Source organism: Schistocerca cancellata, chromosome 8 (genome assembly GCF_023864275.1).
Source record: "Schistocerca cancellata isolate TAMUIC-IGC-003103 chromosome 8, iqSchCanc2.1, whole genome shotgun sequence".
NCBI lineage: Eukaryota > Metazoa > Arthropoda > Insecta > Orthoptera > Acrididae > Schistocerca > Schistocerca cancellata.
Window position 1 is genome coordinate 85,039,559 of NC_064633.1, and position 24,296 is coordinate 85,063,854.

General features: G+C 42.8%; 1 protein-coding gene across 2 annotated transcripts in view; it reads left to right on the forward strand.

Moving 5' to 3' along the window:
• The first annotated feature begins 1,664 nt into the window (after positions 1-1,664).
• The window catches only part of LOC126095006 (cytochrome P450 4C1-like), a 196,132-nt gene continuing 173,500 nt past the window's right edge, over positions 1,665-24,296 (forward strand). For both annotated transcript variants that reach the window (XM_049909665.1, XM_049909664.1), the window contains exon 1: positions 1,665-1,799. The gene's annotated coding sequence lies outside the window, so the exon portion shown is untranslated. The remainder of the gene's footprint in view (positions 1,800-24,296) is intronic.

Here is a 24,296-nt window from a genome sequence, read left to right on the forward strand (position 1 = left end):
GTCAGCGGAAACACCATATGCTCCTACTTTAATGCAAGGAAAGCAATAGTTTGCATTGCAAATTGCCGTTAAATTAATAGAAAAGTAATTCTAATAATTGTAGCACAGGGAACCAATTTGACCGGGCTTTGTATTCAAATTAGTCTGCCGTCTACATGCCTGAGCACATTAGGAAAATTACTGTTGTGATAAATGTCTTCCGAAATTTTTAAAGGTCATCCTTGTTTTTTTTTCAGCTTATACTTAGTCATTAAATAATCCAATATTGCGTCACAAACTTGCTTACCAATAGAATGTATGGTAGACACTCCATGTAGAAACTTAACGTAAATGTTGTCTGAGACTATAAATCTGTAACAAATCAAATTCAGCTACGAGTAGGTAAATAAATAATCTCAGTTTTTTATATTTACTCAAAGACATTCAAGCAAAGTTGAAACACACAAGAGACAATTTTCGGCGTATTAAGCCCAGAAAACTGTTACATCGGGACATGGTGCAAAGTAGAGAAAAAAATACAAATATTACGACGAATTGCTATTTCTTGTTCCACACGTCGAAGATGCCGAAACTTTCGCAAACTAAAACACTACAGGAAGTCAACACAACCAAGTGCTGAAAACTACGTATGGGCATCGTAAAGTCCTGGAAATTCACCAGATTGTCATCCACTTTCTTTAGTAAGGTTCAAGAACCACAATTAATAAGAAAAAGAAAATGTTTACGTCTTTTGAAGACGAGATTATAAAAGCTATAAGAAATGACGCGGCATCGTCTGATGAAAAGGGGATATTTCGTCTCTCCTTCATCAAATCGCTGAAAAAGATGGATGATGGCTCCGAAGTGTCAGAAAAAGCTGAAACATTAAATTCAATTTGAGCATCCAGTATGGCTGGAGAAGTGTGCGCAAGTACCGACATGGCCAGCAAGTGTGCGGGCCTCAGTCTTCTGGCAGGCGTGGACGGTGCGTGTGCGTGTCTGTGTGTGCGTATGCGTGATCGGAAGGTTTTTTTTTTCTGCCAGGTATGCTTGGTTAAGGTAGAAGCGTTGGAGGGGGGTGCTAATGTTCTCAAACATCAGTGCATAGAAGACCTTGGATAATCTATTTGTGGCGCAAATTTATATTTAGATGTGATTCACAAACGTTGAAAATATGTTTTTATTATGAAGAAGACTCTTCATAAGGTGATGGTGAATCTCTTAAGCGATCTATTTGACTCTTGTAAATTGTTAAACAACTGAAATGAAATGATCGTATGGCATTGTTGGCCGGGAGGCCCCATGCGGGGAAGTTCGGCCGCCGTATTGCAAGTCCTTTATAGTTGACGCCACTTGCGAGTCAATGATGATGAAATGATGATTAAAGACACACAACACTCAGTCATCACGAGGCAGAGAAAATCTCTGACCGCGCTGGGAATCGAACCCGGGACTCCGTACGCGGGAAGCGAGAACGCTACCGCAAGACCACGAGCTGCGGACGTTAAGCAATTAATCTGATAAGATAGTGCAAATTTATTTGCAGCCATTTACGATGTTGCAATTGCTGCGATCTCGCAGTCGGGAGTTTGTGGAGCCGCGCGTTATGTATTTATAACGGATTTCACTCAGCTCTCTTTTGCTTACCTAGATCACACCTGAAGAACCGGTATCTCTAGCTTCCGGTCGACGAGCAGGAGGGAGGGGGGAGGTAGGCTGGGACGTAAGAGAGAGTTAATCAGTAGCTGCGCATCGAGCTGAACGCATCAGCAACTGCCGCCACGCTGTCCTGGTGACATCTTCTGGGATCAGTTTTTCAGGTAGTTGTGTTATTACAATGATTTTTCTCAATTCCCAGTGCGCACTATGATCTGCTGTTTAGGAGTATGTTTTCTTTTTATTTTCCATTATAGTTTTGATGTGTTAATTAGGGCCGTGAAGCATTTTTCGTCAGTTGTGGCAATGTGTATTGACCATCCAATATTTCAGTGATAGTCTGCTGCCCTACCTCTTCTTACCACGTATCTGTGTACAAGTTCCTCAGCAGCTACACACTTGTAGGTCGGTAGGAGGCAATTCTTCCGGCGGCAGCTGTAGGACAGTTCCCTGCCAATTTTGAGTAGTGTTGTGGACAAGAGCACACAGCGAGGTGAACATATACACACACGTGATCGAAAAGGCGACCAAAATCCGTTTCAAGCGTTTCGTATACACGAAGGCGAACAGCTCTGGTGCATTCAGTCTGGGGTAGGGGAATAGGACGAAACTGTCTCCTGCACTGTGGGTTTATGGGCCATTTCATATAGGTAACAAGCGAGAGTTACTATATTTTCAACTACTTAGTTTCAACCACATTTCAAGGTCAGTCCCACTCTATTTTTCCCTGTTCTCTACATGCAAAAGGCACACACAGTGAATTACATGTAGTTTCTATTCAAAGTAATGCAGAATTTCTGGTTCGCGAGTGCTTTTTTAGTGTAAAATTTGTAAAAATGCCACGAAAATGTGAAAATATGGTAAATAACTTTTGTTATATTTGTGGTGAAATAACATTTTCCTCACAGAAACGGAATCTGACGCCTCTTGTAAATACTGCCTATCAGTATTATTTCGGTATGATAAGAGATCCTGTTAGGATGTTTGACAGAGTAGAGAATATGAAAGGAAATACTCCTGAACAAAAACTTTTATTAATGTTGGCATATACATTTACACACAGAAAATAACTATTTCTTTATTTTTGTTTCTTGTAGTGTTAATAACACCCAGCAAAAATTTTAAGGTATTAGTTATGTCTACATCTGAATTATATATTTCATTCTCCAGCCAGTAATTTGACAAGTACAAGGAAGGTATGTTTTCGGTTTCCAATACATACATAGTGTTTTTCCTGTAAACTACCTCCTTTATGGCTTTATCAATTAGTTCTATTCCGTCTTGCAGTTCTTCTAGCTGAGAGCGTTCGGGAATTTTAGTTTTCCCTCTTATTTGGTTGGTTGTTTGGGAAAGGAGACCAGACAACGAGGTCATCGGTCTCATCGGATTAGGGAAGGACGGGGAAGGAAGTCGGCCGTGCCCTTTGAAAGGAACCATCCCGGCATTTGCCTGGAGCGATTTAGGGAAATCACGGAAAACCTAAGTCAGGATGGCCGGACGCGGGATTGAACCGTCGTCCTCCCGAATGCGAGTCCAGTGTCTAACCACTGCGCCACCTCGCTCGGTCCCCTCTTATTTCCGGCATAACACAGTTATTTAAACACTCCAGATCATCCTGGGTATATGTTGACAGATCATCAGCTCCATATACTTTCGGAATTTCTATACTGAACTTAAACTTTACAATTTTTACAAACTAATTCCCATTGACGATGTTACTCCCTCAGTTTGAAACTCTGCAAACGGTTTTTCTGTTACTAAGTGCACAAAACGGAGTCCAAAAGATTCAGAAACAATGTAACCATCCTTTTTAAGCAGAGCCGGCCGGAGTGGCCGAGCGGTTAAAGGCGGTACAGTCTGGAACCGCACGACCGCTACGGACGCAGGTTCGAATCCTGCCTCGGGCATGGATGTGTGTGATGTCCTTAGGTTAGTTAGGTTTAAGTAGTTCTAGGGGACTTATGACCACAGCAGTTGAGTCCCGTAGTGCTCAGAGCCTTTTTTTTTTTTTTTTTTAAGCAGATCCAGATGAGAATGGGGCTTTATAAACAGATTTTTTTTCTGTCCTTTAATGTAGTAAACGTTCTCGATGCCGGCATTTTCGGCCAGTACTTCATCATATGGTCTCTTACCACAGCTATTTACAGTAAATGCTGACAGCTTATATTCTCCACTTTCTATACGCTGTGTGTAAAGTAAATTGTTAGTCTTGCCTGTAAATCCGCAGTGGCAGGAGCAGTTTATACTCCTTCTTTGTGGCAATTGTTTTATCCATGTATTCCAGTTTTCGTTTTATGGCTTCGACCTCTTCTATTTCCAGTTTTTTTTCGTACACTGAGAACATTAACACGACAGAATGGAGTAATTTCTTTAGTGGGGAATGATTTAAGCCCGTTTGAAATGGATCAAATGGCTCTGACCACTATGCGACTTAACTTCTGAGGTCATCAGTCGCGTAGAACTTAGAACTAATTAAACCTGACTAAACTAAGGACATCACACACATCCATGCCCGAGGCAGGATTCGAACCTGCAACCGTAGCGGTCGCTCGGTTCCAGACTGCAGCGCCTAGAACCGCACGGCCACTCCGGCCGGCAAGTCCGTTTCATAGATTGTTTGTTTTTCTTAAGACTTATGGTATAATACTATTTGTAGTAACAAATCTCAATTCGGCCATGTCTGTATCCGACGATATTGTGGAGAAAATGTCCCGGATTGAGACAAATATGTTTCTGCTGCTTTAATATTGCACTTCTGTGTAATACTTACATTGACTTTGTTGGAGTCAGTTTTAAGAATCTCCACGTAATTTACAGATGGATAATTGAAACTGTATGCCGGCAGAGCATAACCTACAAGCTCTTCTCGACCCCAGTAAACAAGCTGTAGAACGTTGGTAAACATCACACCGCAAGTGCTCTGTTAGCTGACACCACATGGGTGTGATTGGCACAGAGTACAGTGGCGCACGTTGTAAATACTCTTTGTACGAGTTTAAAAGACTTCAACAGTTTTACACAGGGTCAAACACACAGTCCATTCTGTATTTGTATACTGTAGCCTCCAGTCTGGTAATATCATGTTGCTTAGCCAAGGAGAATGTGGATGTGAATCACGCTTGACCTCTTATAGTTCAATTCTTTTATCTTGGCGGCTCGCGCATGCCCGCTCAGACGCGGGAGATTGCTGCGTTGCCGGTTGCACACGACGCACGCGCCAAGAGAAGCAGCGCCATAGTATAGCATAGTTCGCAAGCTTACGTTTAGAGGGGAGCGCGCAGTTCGTGAAGTAAAGCCACTTTACCACGGCCGCATTAACCCTTTCGCTGCTACAGAGACGTGCTCCCTGCATTCCGCGCTGTGCGCGATTTTGTCACTGCACTGCTCGCCTGTGCTGACACATGGTGTTCCGACTGCTTTGACACTCTTATCATTCGATTCCACAAAAACTATTTGGCCCAAAAATTATATTTTTACACATCTTCTTGACTGATACCTTCCCCCCATAAATGACTTAATTTTGTTTCGATGTTCAACGCAGTTATTATGCAGCATTAAATATAGTAAACCATTGCACGAAATTTTGAAGAGTTTGCAGAGGTAAAAGTCCATAGAGTATACTTTCCGTATGGTCGATTTTAGTGGCCACAATGTTGAGAATGAAATGTGGACAAGATACCTAAATTTCATACAAAATTTACTGTATAACAATATCTCATTTAATTTAAGTACCACATAGGTGTCATATGCAATTTTGAGAAATATTCCGTCTTCCGCGACTGTAACAAAAGTTTTATTTACACTGGGCACGTTTGGCTTCTAATTTCTGAGCCAAATAGTTTTTGTGGAATCGAATGATAAGAGTGTCAAAGCAGTCGGAACACCATGTGTCAGCACAGGCGAGCAGTGCAGTGACAAAATCGCGCACAGCGGGGAATGTGGGGCTCACGTGTCTGCAGCAGCGAAAGGGTAAAGAGACAAAGCACTAGAATTTCAAAAAATTGCATTCAAACGAATAAAATCCGTGATCACGCAAAATTCTGACGTACACTTGGTATGACTATGAATTACTCACACTTAGTCGAAGTACAATAGGAAATAAACAATTACCGCTGTTCTTTATTGCGAAAAAGCGGTTCGTGAAATTGATACAAACACTTTTCCTTGCTATCGCCTGAATTAGGAGTCTTATTGCTTCTTTGGTTTAATTAATTAATAGAATATGAAGCAATTGGTATAATATATATTTCTTTTGTAAATTGCTTTTCGATCTAATTTATTTTAATTACCAAAATTATTGTGGAGTTACACGCTTTGTGTAAACCTAGTTGACCACGTGAAGCATGTGGTGTAATCATCAAAGTAGTCCTCAGCTATTCTTTTTGGGAAGATTTCTCAGAGTGTTAGTATGAATTTAGTATACCAGTGTGTGGTAATTATCTGATGGACAGGATTGTGCTACGAACGTAATTTCTTTGGGTGAAAATTGAATCGGTTGGTTGTGGTTAATTTCCTCTTGCATATGTTTCAACGTTCTTCGTGTGTTATTTTATGAATGCAGTGTTGTATGCAGTCTCCCAATCTTGGCTCCATATTTGATGTGTTCCATAAGATTACAAACCCACATTTTCACAGTCCTAAATAAGGCACCAGCTTAGTTATGACTCACGTTTAATATACTGAAATTTTAATGATCAATGTTAAAATAAATTTCCAAATATAAACTGATTTATTTCTTTTTATTTAAACCAGACTAACATGAATTATAATCTGGTTGGGAATTTGGTAAGCTAAACTGGATACCTGGTGAAACAGTTACTCAGTAATGCAAGATTAACTTCCCCAGACAGCTCACAGCTTTTAACCCGCTTTTATTGTCTACCAGTTCAGTTTACTTAGCAAATTCCAGCAACAACGTTACACATGGCGACCCTGTTCTGCGATTCCGTAGACTCTGGAAACGTTAGATTGCGAGCGTGTTATAATCTTAATTTTTTTCCCCTGCAGCGCTCAAACAACTTCTGTGTTGTTACTGAGCAGACTTTCAAATGATTCACGGCGTTGTTGAGCGGTGTTGTGTTGTTTGTCTTGTTGTTTTGTTTTCTATATTTGTGTGTTTTATATGTGTGTGTGTTTTTTTTTCTCGCTTGTAAATTCCACTGTTTCGATCAAAGATAAAAAAATGGTTCAAATGGCTCTGAGCACTATGGGACTCAACATCTTAGGTCATAAGTCCCCTAAAACCTAAGGACATCACACACACCCATGCCCGAGGCAGGATTCGAACCTGCGACCGTAGCAGTCCCGCAGTTCCAGACTGCAGCGCCAGAACCGCTAGACCACCGCAGCCGGCTGATCAAAGATAAAAATTTGTTTTGCGTGTGAAAAAGTGCATATTAGGTTGGGTATCTTTCGTGTGACTGTCGTAATTTTTTTTGGGATACATTTATTGTGATTAGTGTGTTGCGTACTGGGTATAAATTGAACTAATGCAGACACGTAACCAAGCTAAAAGTAGGCGGTCCAACAACTTAAGCAACATGGACCAAGGGGGTAATTTGATTTCGAATATTAACGCGTCAGACGGTTCCGAAAATGCATTGGGGAATACTTCAGAGGAAATGTAAAACAGGACGAATGGGCTCACATCAGAGCCAGAAATTAAAATGCCTCCAACTAACCAAATTGATTTGGCAGAACTCATGAAAGCCTTATTGCAACAAAATAAAGAAAACGCAGAGAAATCAGAAAAATCGTTCCGAGAACAGAAAGAATCATCCGCAAAATGTATCCGAGAACTAGGCGAACAAATGACACAGAAATCTGAAAAATCAATCCGCGAACTAGGCGAACAAATGACGCAAAAATCTGAAAAATCGATCAGCGAGCTAAGCGAACAAATGACGCAGAAATCTGAAAAATCGATCCGCGAGCTAGGCGAACAAATGACGCAGAAATCAGAAAAATCGTTCCGAGAACAAAAAGAATCATCCGAAAAATCGATCTGCGAGCTAGGCAAACAAATGACGCAGAAATCAGAAAAATCGATCCGAGAGCTAGGCGAACATGTAGACGAAAAACTAATCCAGCAGACAAATAAAGTTGACAAGTCGATGCAGAGAGTGTCCGATGATATCTCACAAAGAATAAACAATCTGGCAAGTGAAATAAAAGTGATATTATGAAAGAATTAGGCCGTACATTTGAACAAATCGATGACCGTCTGCAAGCCTTAGAACAGGGCAAGCGGAATCGCGATGCGGAATCTAAAGAGAGCGAAGAACAGCTACTTAGGAATTTCCAAGCGCTGAGAGAAGAATGCCAAAGAGAACACCAGCAGGTACTCTCGAGGGTCCAAGAGGCGGAAACGCACTGTCCCACGTCCATTAGCAACACAGTAGCGGACAACAGTCAAGCGATTTACGCACTGGAACAGCAAGTAGAACAATTGAAGCAGACTGGGGCAGAGAACAACAGACAAATACATGATAAGATTGCGGCATTAGCGGACATCGTAGGCATGATGAAGGTGACGGAAAGCGAGAACAATACTACACTGGTAGTGGTCGCAGAGACCGAAGAAGTGTGTTCGCTTCTTAAATTTCAGAAGGGACAGTTCGAAGTGAACAGGCGGCAGAAAGCTGTAACAGGCGAATTACAAGAACGCATGGCGCATCTGGAAAACCACATGGCGTGTGATTCCGAACTCGCCAATAGCACTAAAAATAGCCGTACGAACAGTGCTGAGAGGGACTCTGGCCACAAGGGAGATTTTGACGACAGGGAGGAATGTATTTTGAGTGGCATACATGAGAAAAATAGAAACATTCAAGGGCCTTGCCAGGAGGAAATGCCGGGATTTGATTTCAAACATTTCCTTACAGTGAGAAAGTTTGAGATATTTCGAAATTCGCAAAAAGGAATACATCCACGAGCATGGCTCGAGCAATTTGAGTTTTGTCTTCCCCCCGACTGGGAAAGTTCACATAAGATAGAATATATGTGTGGCTATTTGGAAGGCGAACCGGCGATTCGCATGAGGTCGGCAGCGCGTCACTGCAACTCCACTCGGGAGTTTCGACAAGCCTTTCTGTCCGCCTATTGGTCGGAAGCGGCAAAAGATAGGGTCAAACATGGCATAATTATGCTGCCAAATTTGAACCGGTCTGGTTTCGGCAACCCAGCACGCCTATTCGACCACATGCTGCAGGCAAATCAATTTTTATACGACCCATACGGGCCTGCAGAACTAATTAGGATATGCATCACCAAATTGCCGATGCACTTGCGCCACGTCATTCTTGCGGGACGATGCAAAGAGGACGTGGAAACGTTTAAGACGCTTCTCCAAGAGTTGGAATACAATACAGGAGAATGCCCGCCTAATCAGGCACAAAGTTATTACGGGGCCCAGCAGCGCGATCGCAGTCGTGGCTGTAGTACTAATCAATGGCGTGACTGGTCGTCGCGACGTGAACGGAACAATAATCGGGACCGGCCGTATAGAAACTGGGGTAACAGTCGCGAACACAGGTGGAACAACGGAAATGATCAAGGACGTGGACAAGATCGTGAACGCTACAGGTACGGCAACCAGAATCGACACTATGATGAATACGATGGGAACAGGACTGTAGGCGGAGCACCTCATGATGTTGAAATTCGGCGGGCTAACCCTAGACATAATCCAGCAAACGGAAATGAACTAAACCGGCGATGACAAACGATCAGCGCAGAAGGCGCCCAATCGGAACAAATGAGCGACATGGCAAATGAGTAGAAAGGACAGTGAGAAGTAGAGAGGACGGTGAGGAGAAAGAATTGATTAGTTCAAATTTGTGACGTATGCATTTTGAATAATATGTTGGTAAAAATAATGATAAAGATGTTTCTATGTGATTGATTGAAGTGATGTTTTTAATTTTTTTTTTTCTTTCCTTGTGCAATTAGGATTTAGGTTGGTTCAAATGTGAACATATAAGGTTTCTTTGTAAACGAGTGAAATGCTGTTTATGTTTTTTTGTGTAAATTGAAACGAGTCGCTCCTGAGGGACGCAAGATCTGTGTTGAATTAATGCAAAACTCAGGGGAATATCCGCTCTGTGGGTATTATGGGTCTGGTAAACCCAGGTCCCCAGCTGTTAGTAGCCTTGTTTCCGATTTTCTGCTTTCAGTGCTACTATCTATCTATTACTATTCTATATCTGTCAGTATAAATGAGGATCTCTTACTATAGTATGCGTGCTGTATGAATATTTTAAGATAGGAGAACTCTGAGAAAGGAATGAGTAAGTTTGGAATCTTGAAAACAGGATGCGATAATACGATTGTTTAACCATTGGCTTCCCAATATGCGATGATATGTTAATATTGATGATATATGTTTTTTTGTTCATTACAGCTGAGTAGGTAAAGTGCTGTCTGTGGATTTCGTCAGTATATTGATTACCTTCAAGGTGAAAGAAGAATTGTGGTTTGTGTAATTTACGTGGCCCTGAAATATTATTGTGGTAGTCAAATACGAGCAGTTTTTCAGCAACTAGAGAATGGAACAGAAATATGGATCCTTTCTGTAGTCTTGATTGATGTTGAGCCAAAGCCTGAAAAATTATTCTGCGTTAATACTTGTCCTAGAAAAGAGACGTTTATGTGTTTTGCTGATGCAGTGGGCATTACAGCTTACTGTTTTCGCTGGTGCGGGATGCACTGCAGCCTATATGGTTTGTACTGAGGAAATTTCCCTCATGAAGGTAGAGGAAGATTAAATAATTTTGATTATGGGACCGAAGGAAAGCTTGGTTTAAGGTAATAAGGACGAAGCAAAACATTTGTCATTTAAACTACAGGAGGATTCGGATCTTTTGTGTCTGTTGTAAGTTCAATATGTTAAGATGAAACTGTTTTACAGAATAGAGGAGACCACAATTTTGCCATTCATGAGATATGAATCCAGAATAACCACCACAGGCGAAATAACTGATTTAGAAGCGAAAGGTAACTTAAAGAAGGAACGAAATCGCAGCAAAATGGGTAAGAAAAGGTAGTATAACCTGTATGATGCAGATATTTTTACCGTTCTCAGAGTCATCTATGTGATTAATTCTTGTGATAACGTAATTTTAGATGAAATTTTCTTACTGTTTTATGTGTGAATATATGAGTATGATAAATGTATAATTGCGAGTCTCTTATCAGGTGTGTCAACTGGTATAAATGTTGTAGCGTGTAAATAACCATTGTCCTTTTTACTGTGTATGTTTAAGAAAAGTTCTCCGTATTTATTATGTGACAAGACATATGCGGCGAGTGTCAGGAAGAGGACGAATTAGAACAATGTTGTAGTGGTGTAAACACTTTGTTGAAGTAGCATTGAAGTAGCTTGTTGGATTAACTAGTAGTGGATAGAAGTAGAATTTTGAGTAATGCATGTTTATGGGTAGTTAGTTTGTAGAATAGACAACAGGTGTGCATGTGTGTGTGTAAATAACATGAGAACCCTATGCTGTCCTGGCCTATACTTGCACAAGGCATAATCCAATTCATTTTAGTGAATTAGCATTTGATTTATTAAAACGTAAGTGAACCACATTAGTGATGTGGATTTAAATATTATATTGTCAGTTCATTTAATTTTTATTTTTATACTGTCAAGTCATTTCACTTTTATTTTTTTATATTGTCAAGTCATTTAACTTTTATTTTTATATTGTCGATTCATGTAACTTTTTTATTTAAAAAAAATTAAGTCTCACATTCGTTCTTAAAAATTGTGAAAGACAATACGAAGTGGTTTATGTATGACATTTTGTAATCACATAAGTATGATGAACAATTTCTGTGAATGCAGTTGAGAACGTGAAAGCAAACCGGCTAAACTCTTATGAGACAGCGGGAGCAGCTAGGAGGAGGGCTAGTTGTAAACTGGCGGGTTTCCCAGCAGGACACGCTGTCAACCGGGCCACTTCGGGAGCGCGGTCGACAACAAAAGAAGGGCACGCAACAAACACGTTCTCTTGCACCTGGAGCAAATGGGCGGCCGCCCCGTGCGACCCTTCCTGGAGGCGATGACCTGAGATGGGCAAGCGGTCCACTGCGCGGAAATCCATCTGCTGGCAACGCACCACACGCACGCGACCGTGCCGAGATGGGCGCGGTGAAACGACCAAAGACAGGGGATAAAGGGGTGTGGAGCCTTTTGACACGTACTGTCCAGAGAAATTGGCAGACTTCAACGACGCCTATCAACATTTCCTGTCGGATGCCCACTGTCAAGCAACAGTAAATCATGGTTCGATGTTCTCTGGTCGCTAACGGTGGCACAAAGAAGAACCATTAAGTGTCATCCTTGCCCAGGAATATCAAACCGGCGAGCCATTTGAGGATAACTCAAGAATGTAACGACACAAGGGGCGTGGAGCCTTTTGACACGCACTGTCCAGAGAAATTGACAGACTTCAACGACGCCGATCAACGTTTCCTGACGGATGCCCACTGTCAAGCGCCAGTAAATCATGGTTCGATGTTCTCTGGTCGCTAAGGGTGGCACAAAGAAGAGCCATTAAGTGTCATCCTTGCCCAGGAATATCAAACCGGTGAGCCATTTGAGGATAACTCATGAATGTAACGACACAAGGGGTGTGGAGCCTTTTGACACGCACTGTCCAGAGAAACTGACAGACTTCAACGACGCCGATCAACATTTCCTGACGGATGCCCACTGTCAAGTGACAGTAAATCATGGTTCGATGTTCTCTGGTCGCTAAGGGTGGCACAAAGAAGAGCCATTAAGTGTCATCCTTGCCCAGGAATATCAAACCGGCGAGCCATTTGAGGATAACTCAAGAATGTGACGACACAAGGGGCGTGGAGCCTTTTGACACGCACTGTCCAGAGAAACTGGCAGACTTCAACGACACCTATCAACATTTCCTGGCGGATGCCCACTGTCAAGCGACAATAAATCATAGTTCAATGTTCTCTGGTAGCTAAGGGTGGCACAAAGCAGAGCCATTAAGTGTCATCCTTGCCCAGGAATATCAACCTGGCGTGTCAATCGAGGATACCGCACGAATTTGACAACACAAACATGGAACCAAATCGAGATGTACGTGACACGGGCCACCAAGAGAAACTTCATGAGAGGGCAGAGACGGCGGGATTGCACGCAACAGATGGACAAAAATCCCTACTGACAGCTGCGGCGACGAACCCCCCCCCCTTCCCCTTATATTGTGCCTCGGAACTACTGAGTGTGTCAGTGAACAGTGATTATACGGTTCTTAGTTCAATGCATATACGTGTGTTTCTGTCAGAGAAACTTTGACTCGTGTGTTTTGCAGGGGTTCGATTTATTGGTGTTTATTAGACTGACTCTTGTATTTTGCAGGTGTTCTATTTATTGTTTTTTTTACACTTTGACTTTTGTATTTTGCAGGTGTTTTATTTATTGGTGTTTTTTTTAGATTTGACTATTGTACTGTTTTATTGATCAATGTTTGTTCTTGTGTGATGTACACTCCTGGAAACGGAAAAAAGAACACATTGACACCGGTGTGTCAGACCCACCATACTTGCTCCGGACACTGCGAGAGGGCTGTACAAGCGATGATCACACGCACAGCACAGCGGACACACCAGGAACCGCGGTGTTGGCCGTCGATTGGCGCTAGCTGCGCAGCATTTGTGCACCGCCGCCGTCAGTGTCAGCCAGTTTGCCGTGGCATACGGAGCTCCATCGCAGTCTTTAACACTGGTAGCATGCCGCGACAGCGTGGACGTGAACCGTATGTGCAGTTGACGGACTTTGAGCGAGGGTGTATAGTGGGCATGCGGGAGGCCGGGTGGACGTACCGCCGAATTGCTCAACACGTGGGGCGTGAGGTCTCCACAGTACATCGATGTTGTCGCCAGTGGTCGGCGGAAGGTGCACGTGCCCGTCGACCTGGGACCGGACCGCAGCGATGCACGGATGCACGCCAAGACCGTAGGATCCTACGCAGTGCCGTAGGGGACCGCACCGCCACTTCCCAGCAAATTAGGGACACTGTTGCTCCTGGGGTATCGGCGAGGACCATTCGCAACCGTCTCCATGAAGCTGGGCTACGGTCCCGCACACCGTTAGGCCGTCTTCCGCTCACGCCCCAACATCGTGCAGCCCGCCTCCAGTGGTGTCGCGACAGGCGTGAATGGAGGGACGAATGGAGACGTGTCGTCTTCAGCGATGAGAGTCGCTTCTGCCTTGGTGCCAATGATGGTCGTATGCGTGTTTGGCGCCGTGCAGGTGAGCGCCACAATCAGGACTGCATACGACCGAGGCACACAGGGCCAACACCCGGCATCATGGTGTGGGGAGCGATCTCCTACACTGGCCGTACACCACTGGTGATCGTCGAGGGGACACTGAATAGTGCACGGTACATCCAAACCGTCATCGAACCCATCGTTCTACCATTCCTAGACCGGCAAGGGAACTTGCTGTTCCAACAGGACAATGCACGTCCGCATGTATCCCGTGCCACCCAACGTGCTCTAGAAGGTGTAAGTCAACTACCCTGGCCAGCAAGATCTCCGGATCTGTCCCCCATTGAGCATGTTTGGGACTGGATGAAGCGTCGTCTCACGCGGTCTGCACGTCCAGCACGAACGCTGGTCCAACTGAGGCGCCAGGTGGAAATGGCATGGCAAGCCGTTCCACAGGACTACATCCAGCATCTCTACGATCGTCTCCATGGGCGAATAGCAGCCTGCATTGCTGCGAAAGGTGGATATACACTGTACTAGTGCCGACATTGTGCATGCTCTGTTGCCTGTGTCTATGTGCCTGTGGTTCTGTCAGTGTGATCATGTGATGTATCTGACCCCAGGAATGTGTCAATAAAGTTTCCCCTTCCAGGGACAATGATTTCACGGTGTTCTTATTTCAATTTCCAGGAGTGTATTAGATTTGTGATATTTTGTTTTGTAAATTGATTCAAGTGGTATTGCTTCGTTTATCAATCAGAGGAACCCCTTAAGGGTAACAATCACATAATTAATTGTGTTTTCAGTATAACGACAGTGATCATTGTTTGCTATTTAACTGAAATATAGTAGAGTGATTAAATTAGTGCCACAAAGTTATTTTAATTCTACAAATTATTAGTTTTATAAGATATAGAAGTTTTTTGTGATAACCACTTTGTAAAACATGTTTTTTTTCTCTTATCACTTTTTTTGCTTTTGCGGATTGCGCATTGTAATGTTCTGCTTTATAATACTGATGTTATTTTCATGTTCTTTTTTAATTGCTGTGGCACCTTTGCTATTTTCATAAATTTTATTTGTTAATAAACAGTCATAAATTTTCCTGTGATCAGTTGGCTCTTGCAATGAGCAAATACTGGTGAACACCATAAGGGTAACAACCAGAAATTGTTTTCATGTTAATGACACAGGAACCATTGTTTTTACTTGCTGACCGAATTAGGTCTACAATATCTTTTAAATAGGTGTCATAGATTTTTTTTCCTCCTTGAAATTGGTAGATTCTAAAGATGTGTTGAAATTATTGTGTTTTAGCAAGTAGCTGGTGACCTTTTGCCTTTTCTTTACATATTTGGTTTAAGTTGGGTGTGCGAAGCCTGCTTGGGAATGTCCTAGCATGGCCAGAAAATTCCCTGCACAGTCTTTTCCTGGAGCGTTGGGGTTATGAAAGGTCTCTGTTGGATTCCTTTCATGTTAATTTCTTAAATCTGTTGTCATTTACGGCATAAATTCCTCTTCTAAATTTACTGTGGCGTTTCTGACTATCTGGGAGGAGACTGAGTAGTGGAACGTGTTACTTTTACACATAAACAAGAACGATCTGTCACACTACTACACTTTAAAACACAGTTTATATGTAATTCATGTCACACAGTTTCATACGGAACCTACATCCGCTTTCTTTTATATACTGTATATGATAAGATACTGTCATCCCCCTTCCCTTCTGTGTGAGAGGATGAATGAGCAAATGTATTTCTAGTTGCATGCTTGAGGGTAGCAGACAAGCCTGTCTGCTAGAGAACAGTAGGACCAACGTTGGAACATGTAGCTACGCTTTCTAAAAGCAAAGAGGTTTCTATCCTTAGTATGGTTCTGTCTGTCCCTTGTCATGTTGGTATAGGAAGCTGCCCCTCTGGCCACTTCCGTTTGTAGTGGGGAGCCACCCTCAGGAAGGGACCACGGCAGTCTGTCCGTGGCGAGCATCTGAAGTGGTAAGATCTCAGGCTAAGCGCGTGTCTGCTAAGTCCGTAGGACAATGGATTTCTTAAGTTCAGCCTAACTGAAAATTTAATCACCTTTATTTCAGGTTTAGCTCTAAAATATCTAATGTTATCTTAAATTGCAACGCAGTGTAATTCGCGTGTGAAGTTCAGAATATCTTCCGGTAGTTGCTTTGTTACTACTTTGTGAGTAAAGTGGAACCATGTGTTGATCAGTAACTCTAACTAAGATCATCAATCTTAAATGCGAGTGTGTGTGAGATTATAACATCTCGTCTTGACAATATTTTTCAATATAGCAACTTTTCTTTATGTTCAACCCACGTGGGGTGTACTTTGTGAGACCACTACCACGTGCTTATATAATTGTTTGACCCATCAGGTTAATAGTAAGACGTTAGTAACCAGTTCGAGGTTTTTCTTTTGTAAATTGCTTTTCGATCTAATTTATTTTAATTATCAAAATTATTGTGGAGCTCCACGCTTTGTGTAAACTTAGTTGACCACGTGAAGCATGTGATGTAATCATCAAAATAGCCCTCAGCCATTCTTGTTGGGAAGATTTCACAGAGAGTTAGTATGAATTTAGTATACCAGTGTGTGGTAATTACCTGACGGACAGGATTGTGCTACGAACGTAATTTCTTTGGGTGAAAATTGAATCGGTTGGTTGTGGTTAATTTCCTCTTACATATGTTTCAACGTTCTTCGTGTGTTATTTTATGAATGCAGTGTTGTATGCAGTCTCCCAATCTTGGCTCCATATATGATGTGTTCCGTAAGATTACAAACCCACATTTTCACAGTCCTAAATAAGGCACCAGCTTAGTTATGACTCACGTCTAATATACTGAAATTTTAATGATCAATGTTAAAATAAATTTCCAAATATAAACTGATTTATTTCTTTTTATTTAAATTCTCTTATATATATATATATATACTCCTGGAAATGGAAAAAAGAACACATTGACACCAGTGTGTCAGACCCACCATACTTGCTCCGGACACTGCGAGAGGGCTGTACAAGCAATGATCACACGCACGGCACAGCGGACACACCAGGAACTGCGGTGTTGGCCGTCGAATGGCGCTAGCTGCGCAGCATTTGTGCACCGCCGCCGTCAGTGTCAGCCAGTTTGCCGTGGCATACGGAGCTCCATCGCAGTCTTTAACACTGGTAGCATGCCGCGACAGCGTGGACGTGAACCGTATGTGCAGTTGACGGACTTTGAGCGAGGGCGTATAGTGGGCATGCGGGAGGCCGGGTGGACGTACCGCCGAATTGCTCAACACGTGGGGCGTGAGGTCTCCACAGTACATCGATGTTGTCGCCAGTGGTCGGCGGAAGGTGCACGTGCCCGTCGACCTGGGACCGGACCGCAGCGACGCACGGATGCACGCCAAGACCATAGGATCCTACGCAGTGCCGTAGGGGACCGCACCGCCACTTCCCAGAAAATTAGGGACACTGTTGCTCCTGGGGTATCGGCGAGGACCATTCGCAACCGTCTCCATGAAGCTGGGCTACGGTCCCGCACACCGTTAGGCCGTCTTCCGCTCACGCCCCAACATCGTGCAGCCCGCCTCCAGTGGTGTCGCGACAGGCGTGAATGGAGGGACGAATGGAGACGTGTCGTCTTCAGCGATGAGAGTCGCTTCTGCCTTGGTGCCAATGATGGTCGTATGCGTGTTTGGCGCCGTGCAGGTGAGCGCCACAATCAGGACTGCATACGACCGAGGCACACAGGGCCAACACCCGGCATCATGGTGTGGGGAGCGATCTCCTACACTGGCCGTACACCACTGGTGATCGTCGAGGGGACACTGAATAGTGCACGGTACATCCAAACCGTCATCGAACCCATCGTTCTACCATTCCTAGACCGGCAAGGGAACTTGCTGTTCCAACAGGACAATGCACGTCCGCATGTATCCCGTGCCACCCAACGTGCTCTAGAAGGTGTAAGTCAACTACCCTGGCCAGCAAGATCTCCGGATCTGTCCCCCATTGAGCATGTTTGGGACTGGATGAAGCGTCGTCTCACGCGGTCTGCACGTCCAGCACGAACGCTGGTCCAACTGAGGCGCCAGGTGGAAATGGCATGGCAAGCCGTTCCACAGGACTACATCCAGCATCTCTACGATCGTCTCCATGGGCGAATAGCAGCCTGCATTGCTGCGAAAGGTGGATATACACTGTACTAGTGCCGACATTGTGCATGCTCTGTTGCCTGTGTCTATGTGCCTGTGGTTCTGTCAGTGTGATCATGTGATGTATCTGACCCCAGGAATGTGTCAATAAAGTTTCCCCTTTCTGGGACAATGAATTCACAGTGTTCTTATTTCAATTTCCAGGAGTGTATACACACACACACACACACACACACACACACACACACATATATATATATATATATATATATATATATATATATATATATATACCACCGGTTATCGTATGCCTATTAAAAGTTAGTCTGGTTGGGAATTTGGTGAGCTAAACTGGATACCTGGTGAAACAGTTGCTCAGTAATAAAGATTAACTTCCCCAGACAGCTCACAGCTTTTAACCCGCTTTTATTGTCTATCAGTTCAGCTTACATAGCAAATTCAAGCAACAACGTTACAATAGTATCGGCAGCAATTGAGAGGTTTATACCAAATAGACTAACAAACGACGGAGCTGATCCTCCTTGGTACACAAAACGGGTTAGCACACTGCTGCAGAAACAACGAAACAAACATGCAAATTTAAACAGACGCAAAATCTCCAAGATTGGCGATCCTTTACAGAAGCTGGAAACTTAGTGCGGAATTCAATGCGAGACGCCTATAACACTTTCCACAACGAAATTTTGTCTCGAAACCTGGCAGAAAATCCAAAGAGATTCTGGTAGTTTGTGAAGTACGTTAGCGGCAAGAAACAAACAATGCCTTCTCTGTGCGATAACAAAGGAGATACTATCGAAGACAGTGCTGCCAAAGCAGATTTACTAAACACAGCCTTCCGAAATACCTTCACAGAAGAAGACGAAGTAAATATTTCAGAATTCGAATCGAGAACAGCTGCTAACATGAGTAACGTAGAAGTAAATATCTTCGGGGTAGTGAAGCAACTCAAATCACTTAATAAAAGAAAGTCTTCTGGTCCAGACTGTATACCAATTAGGTTCCTTTCGGAGTATGCTGATGCATTAGCTCCATACTTAACAATCATATACAACCGTTCGCTCGACGAAAGATCCGTACCCAAAGGCTGGAAAGTTGCACAGGTCACACCAATATTCAAGAAAGGTAGTAGGAGTAATCCACTAAATTACAGGCCCATATCGTTAACGTCGATATGCAGCAGGATTTTAGAACATATATTGTGTTCGAACATAATGAATTACCTCGAAGGAAACGGTCTATTGACACACAGTCAACATGGGTTTAGAAAACATCGTTCCTGTGAAACACAACTAGCTCTTTATTCACATCAAGTGCTGAGTGCTATTGACAAGGGATTTCAGATCGATTCCGTATTTCTGGATTTCCGGAAGGCTTTTGACACTGTACCACACAAGCGGCTCGTAGTAAAATTGCGTGCTTATGGAATATCGTCTCAGTTATGTGACTGGATTTGCGATTTCCTGTCAGAGAGGTCGCAGTTCGTAGTAATTGACGGAAAGTCATCGATTAAATCAGAAGTGATTTCAGGCGTTCCCCAAGGTAGTGTTATAGGCCCTTTGCTGTTCTTTATCTGTATAAACGATTTGGAAGACAATCTGAGCAGCCGTCTTCGGTTGTTTGCAGATGACGCTGTCGTTTATCGACTACTAAAGACATCAAAAGATCAAAACAGACTGTAAAGAGATTTATAAAAAATATCTGAATGGTGCGAAAAGTGGCAGTTGACTCAAAATAACGAAAAGTGTGAGCTCATCCACATGAGTGCTAAAAGGAACTCGTTAAACTTCGGATACCTAGGTATTATAATTACGAACAACTTAAATTGGAGAGAACAAATGTTGTGGAGAAGGCTAACCAAAGGCTGCGTTTTATTGGCAGGACACTTAGAAAATGTAACAGACCTACTAAGGAGGCTGCCTACCCTGCGTTTGTCCGTCCTCTTTTAGAATACTGCTGCGCGGTGTGGGATCCCTACCAGGTAGGACTGACGGAGTACATCGAAAAAGTTCAAAGGAAGGCAGCACGTTTTGTATTATAGCGAAATATGGGAGAGAGTGTCACAGAAATGATACAGGATTTGGGCTGGAAATCATTAAAAGAAAGGCGTTTTTCGTTGCGACGGAATCTTCTCACGAAATTCCAATCACCAACTTCCTCCTCCGAATGCGAAAATATTTTGTTGACAACGACCTACATAGGACGGAACGATCACCGCGATAAAATAAGGGAAATCAGAGCTCGTACGGAAAGATATGGGTGTTCATTCTTTCCGCGCGCTATTCGAGATTGGAATAATAGAGAATTGTGAAGGTGGTTCGATGAACCCTCTGCCAGGCACTTAAATGTGATTTGCAGAATATCCATGTAGATGTAGATGTAAAAAATTCTCGTGGTCGCATGTCTGGACACTTTATAAAATTTATAAGGTGGTTATCGATACCGGTACTGATACCTGGGCTTGTGTTTTTACATTTACATTTGTGATAGATCTTTACGCTACTGTTGTACACTATGTGATCAAAACTATCCGCATACCCCCAAAATCATACTTTTTTCATATTAGGTGCATTGTGCTGCCACCTACTGCCAGGTACTCCATATCAGCGACCTCAGTAGTCATGAGACAACGTGAGAGAGCAGAATGGGCGCTCCGCGGAACTCACAGACTTCGAACGTGGTCAGGTGGTTGCGTGCCACTTGTATCATGCGTCTGTACGCGAGATTTCCAAACTCCTAAACATTCCTAGGTCCACTATCTCCGATGTGATAGTGAAGTGCAAACGGGAATGGACACATACAACACAAACTGTACAGGCCGACCTCGTCTGTGGACTGACAAAGGGCTGTAATGTGTAATGTGTAATATCCAGACCAGTTGAAGAGGGTTGTAATGTGTAATAGGCGCATGTATCCAGACCATCACACAGGAATTCCAAACTGCATCAGGATCCACTGCAAGTACTACGACAGTTAGGCGGGAGATCGCTACCTCTCCTCACAGCAACACTCCGTGAAAAATGGGCTGCCATTCCTCAAGAAACCTTCCAATACATGATTGAACGTATACCTGCGAGAGTGGAAGCTGTCATCAAGGCTAAGGGTGGGCGAACACCATATTGAATTCCAGCATTACCGATGAAGGGCGTCACGAACTTGTAAGTCATTTTCAGCCTGGTGTCCGGATACTTTTGATCAGGTACTGTAGGTCACCCACGTTAAACAGTCTGTTCCAGCGTTCTTGTCGTTTTCCACAACCACACTGCTGCTTCCCTGGCGTTCTGCTTCCATGCAGAAGTCGCGGATTGATATTAGGTATTAGTATTTCGATTTTATTATAAATCCCGGAGAAAACTTGCGTTATGTACATTTCTTTTCTGTTTCATTTTATTTGTGGCCTTCAGAAATGATCCATTCTGCCAGTCTCCGATATATGATGTGCTAAAAACTAAAAGACACATTCGATCACTCACACACGCAATCACTAATTGCACAGAATAATTACATTCTATTCGAAGACAGTAAATTGTTCTCGAAAGAACAGTTACTGCTGATGACCGTGCAGCTTTTCCTTGGAATAAATGATGACTAACTGAAAACCTCAGCTGCCGACAGGTGTTGTTGATATACCTCGATGTGGACAGCTGAAAATGTGTGCCCCGACCGCGACTTCTAAGTAGCCATAAAAAATTCAATTTCTGCCTCGGTTAACAAGTTTGTCTTGTTACTTAAATACTAGGACGCAGTACTCATATTCTATAAAAATATCAAGTTATTTTAACTGTTTCATTGAAACCAGGAAATATTTAGCAACACAAATGGAGGAGGAAGGGCCTTATAATTTATACAGCAAACAAACTAAAAATGCACGTCTCAGAAGACTTTATGTTAGTATTGATCAAAAAGCATAAGTTACTTTACTGATTAGACATTGATATTTATTTGCAGAAGAAAACTGTGAACTTCTTTCTTTTTTTTTCGGACAAGTCAACCACTTTATCTTCGAAACCAAGATTTTTCGCTTTTTTCCTGTGGACCCTAAGAAGACACACGTCTGACGGAGAGTCCACGCCAGTTGCACTTCCGATCCACATCTTTACTCTACGCAGTGTGTTCAAAGAACGCTCTATATTGTAGGCTGATGGGGGTATAGTTTGGCAGCACATAAGCAATCTCCTAACTGCTGGGTAAAGCCAAGTTTGTGCAAGTATATCATGGAGCTTTGTTTTCTCCATACACTGTTTATTGGTCCAGGCTTCGTACTATAATCTGGCTCCTGCTTCCACGTTATTGATTTGATAAAACATTTGCGATCTTTTTAGTCTCTCATTAAATCTTCTTTCTTTTACATTTTCATTAAATATGGGGAAAAATTCCACGCTGAAAGGTATGTCTTTACCTTTTTCAAATCTTGTGATAAGTGACGAGATTATAGAATCGACGTACGGAATGTAGACTGTCTCTTTGAAGTAGTCGCATCTGTGGGACTGTCTTCCTGCGAGTCTAGGGATTTTTATATCTGTGTCAAAATCCTTACAGTTTTCTTTCACTGCCTCGAAAATGTCCGAGAATTTGTCATTGCTTCCTCTCAGCTTTTGAAAATTAACTAGCACTCAGTGTTGTATCTATAGACAGACTGGAGATCAATATCAGTATCCTGGACTTCGTTTACTACTGGTTCTAGATACGATGACTACCTTGAGGTAATGTGTAGGCAAATAATAAAAGCAGCTGACGGATTTGTACTATCTAGTTGCCTGCCATGTGATCTGATGTGCTGATTGTTTTCACCGTCGTTAGCAAGTTGACTGAGGCTAACCTTTATTGCCAAGACGCTTTCTCTGAAAACCTTTATTGATTTATATTTGTGTGACCACCTAGTTTCACAGAACAAGGTAATGTTAGGTATTGTTTTCCTACGAATTACGTATTTCCTGCAAACTCTTAAGGTCATTAACACTAAGTTAAGTATGTGCAATGCACAGTGGAAATAGCAGCTCAAGGATACTTTTCTCTGATCCTGACCTGGACTCCAATTTGACGGCCTGCGACTGTCGAACAGCCATCACAACCCAAGCCAATTAACTTATTCATATCAATACCCAAATTTTCTACAAATTGTAACATAGATGAAAAAATTCTCTCATCTTCCAATGCAGATAGCTCTGCAAACGCTTCTTTTAGTGTAAAGTTCAATTTCTCGTCTACAAATCGTACTCCCAACGACAGCTGTTCTTTCCGGCTAACATCAGCCATTTCATCAGCCAATAAGAAAACCACGGCTGATCAGTTTACCTCAGCAACTATCTCGTGTTATAACATAGAACCACATGCACTTGTTGAAATGTTTTGAACTCTTTGCAATGTATATTTTGCTTTTGCTCTGTGGTTTTGTAATTGATCCTCCAACACTTTGTCACCCACACTTACTCTGAAAAGAAAGTTAAATCTTGAAAATTTATTTCACTCGAATTCTTTCCTCTAATGGACATGTCGTGAGTGGCAAGAAATATTAAAGTAGCAAGAATTGATTTATGTTTTTTCTATTGATATTTACAAAAGGTCTGCGATCCCACTGTCTGACTGTTCGATTACATGTCTCTCTCTCTCATTTCTACGATTTCACAAATCCCTTTGGCCGCTTGTATATTCGTGGTGCCCACTGCTCTTCTCATGGCCTCGAGCATCATCATGAAAGTGTTAATAATGTTGTGAGCCTTAAACATGTAAGTACCGAATATTCCTCTTTTTAAAACTGGTTTGAAAAGACTGAAAACGTTACAGAGCGCTCCATTCAACTTGGGTGAGTATATTAACCATGAACAGTTTCCTAGCCAAGTTTTCTGAAAAGGGCCTTTTTATAGATTTTTTGTCGTCAACATCCTTTTTGACATCACGAGAAGAAATTAGAGCATGTAGGCGTGTTAGCAACAGATACTTGACTTAGCCTAGCACTGAATTGTTTACGCATTCGCCTGAATCAAATGGCTCTGAGCACTATGGGACTTAACATCTGTGGTCATCAGTCCCCTAGAACTTAGAACTACTTAAACCTAACTAACCTAAGGACATCACACACATCCATGCCCGAGGCAGGATTCGAACCTGCGACCGTAGCGGTCACGCGGTTCCAGACTTTAGCGCCCAGAACCGCACGGCCACAACGGCCGGCGTTCGCCTGAATCAAAGCAGTGATTGACTGCTAATGAATGTGACTCCCCTGGCTTGTTGACAGTAGGAACT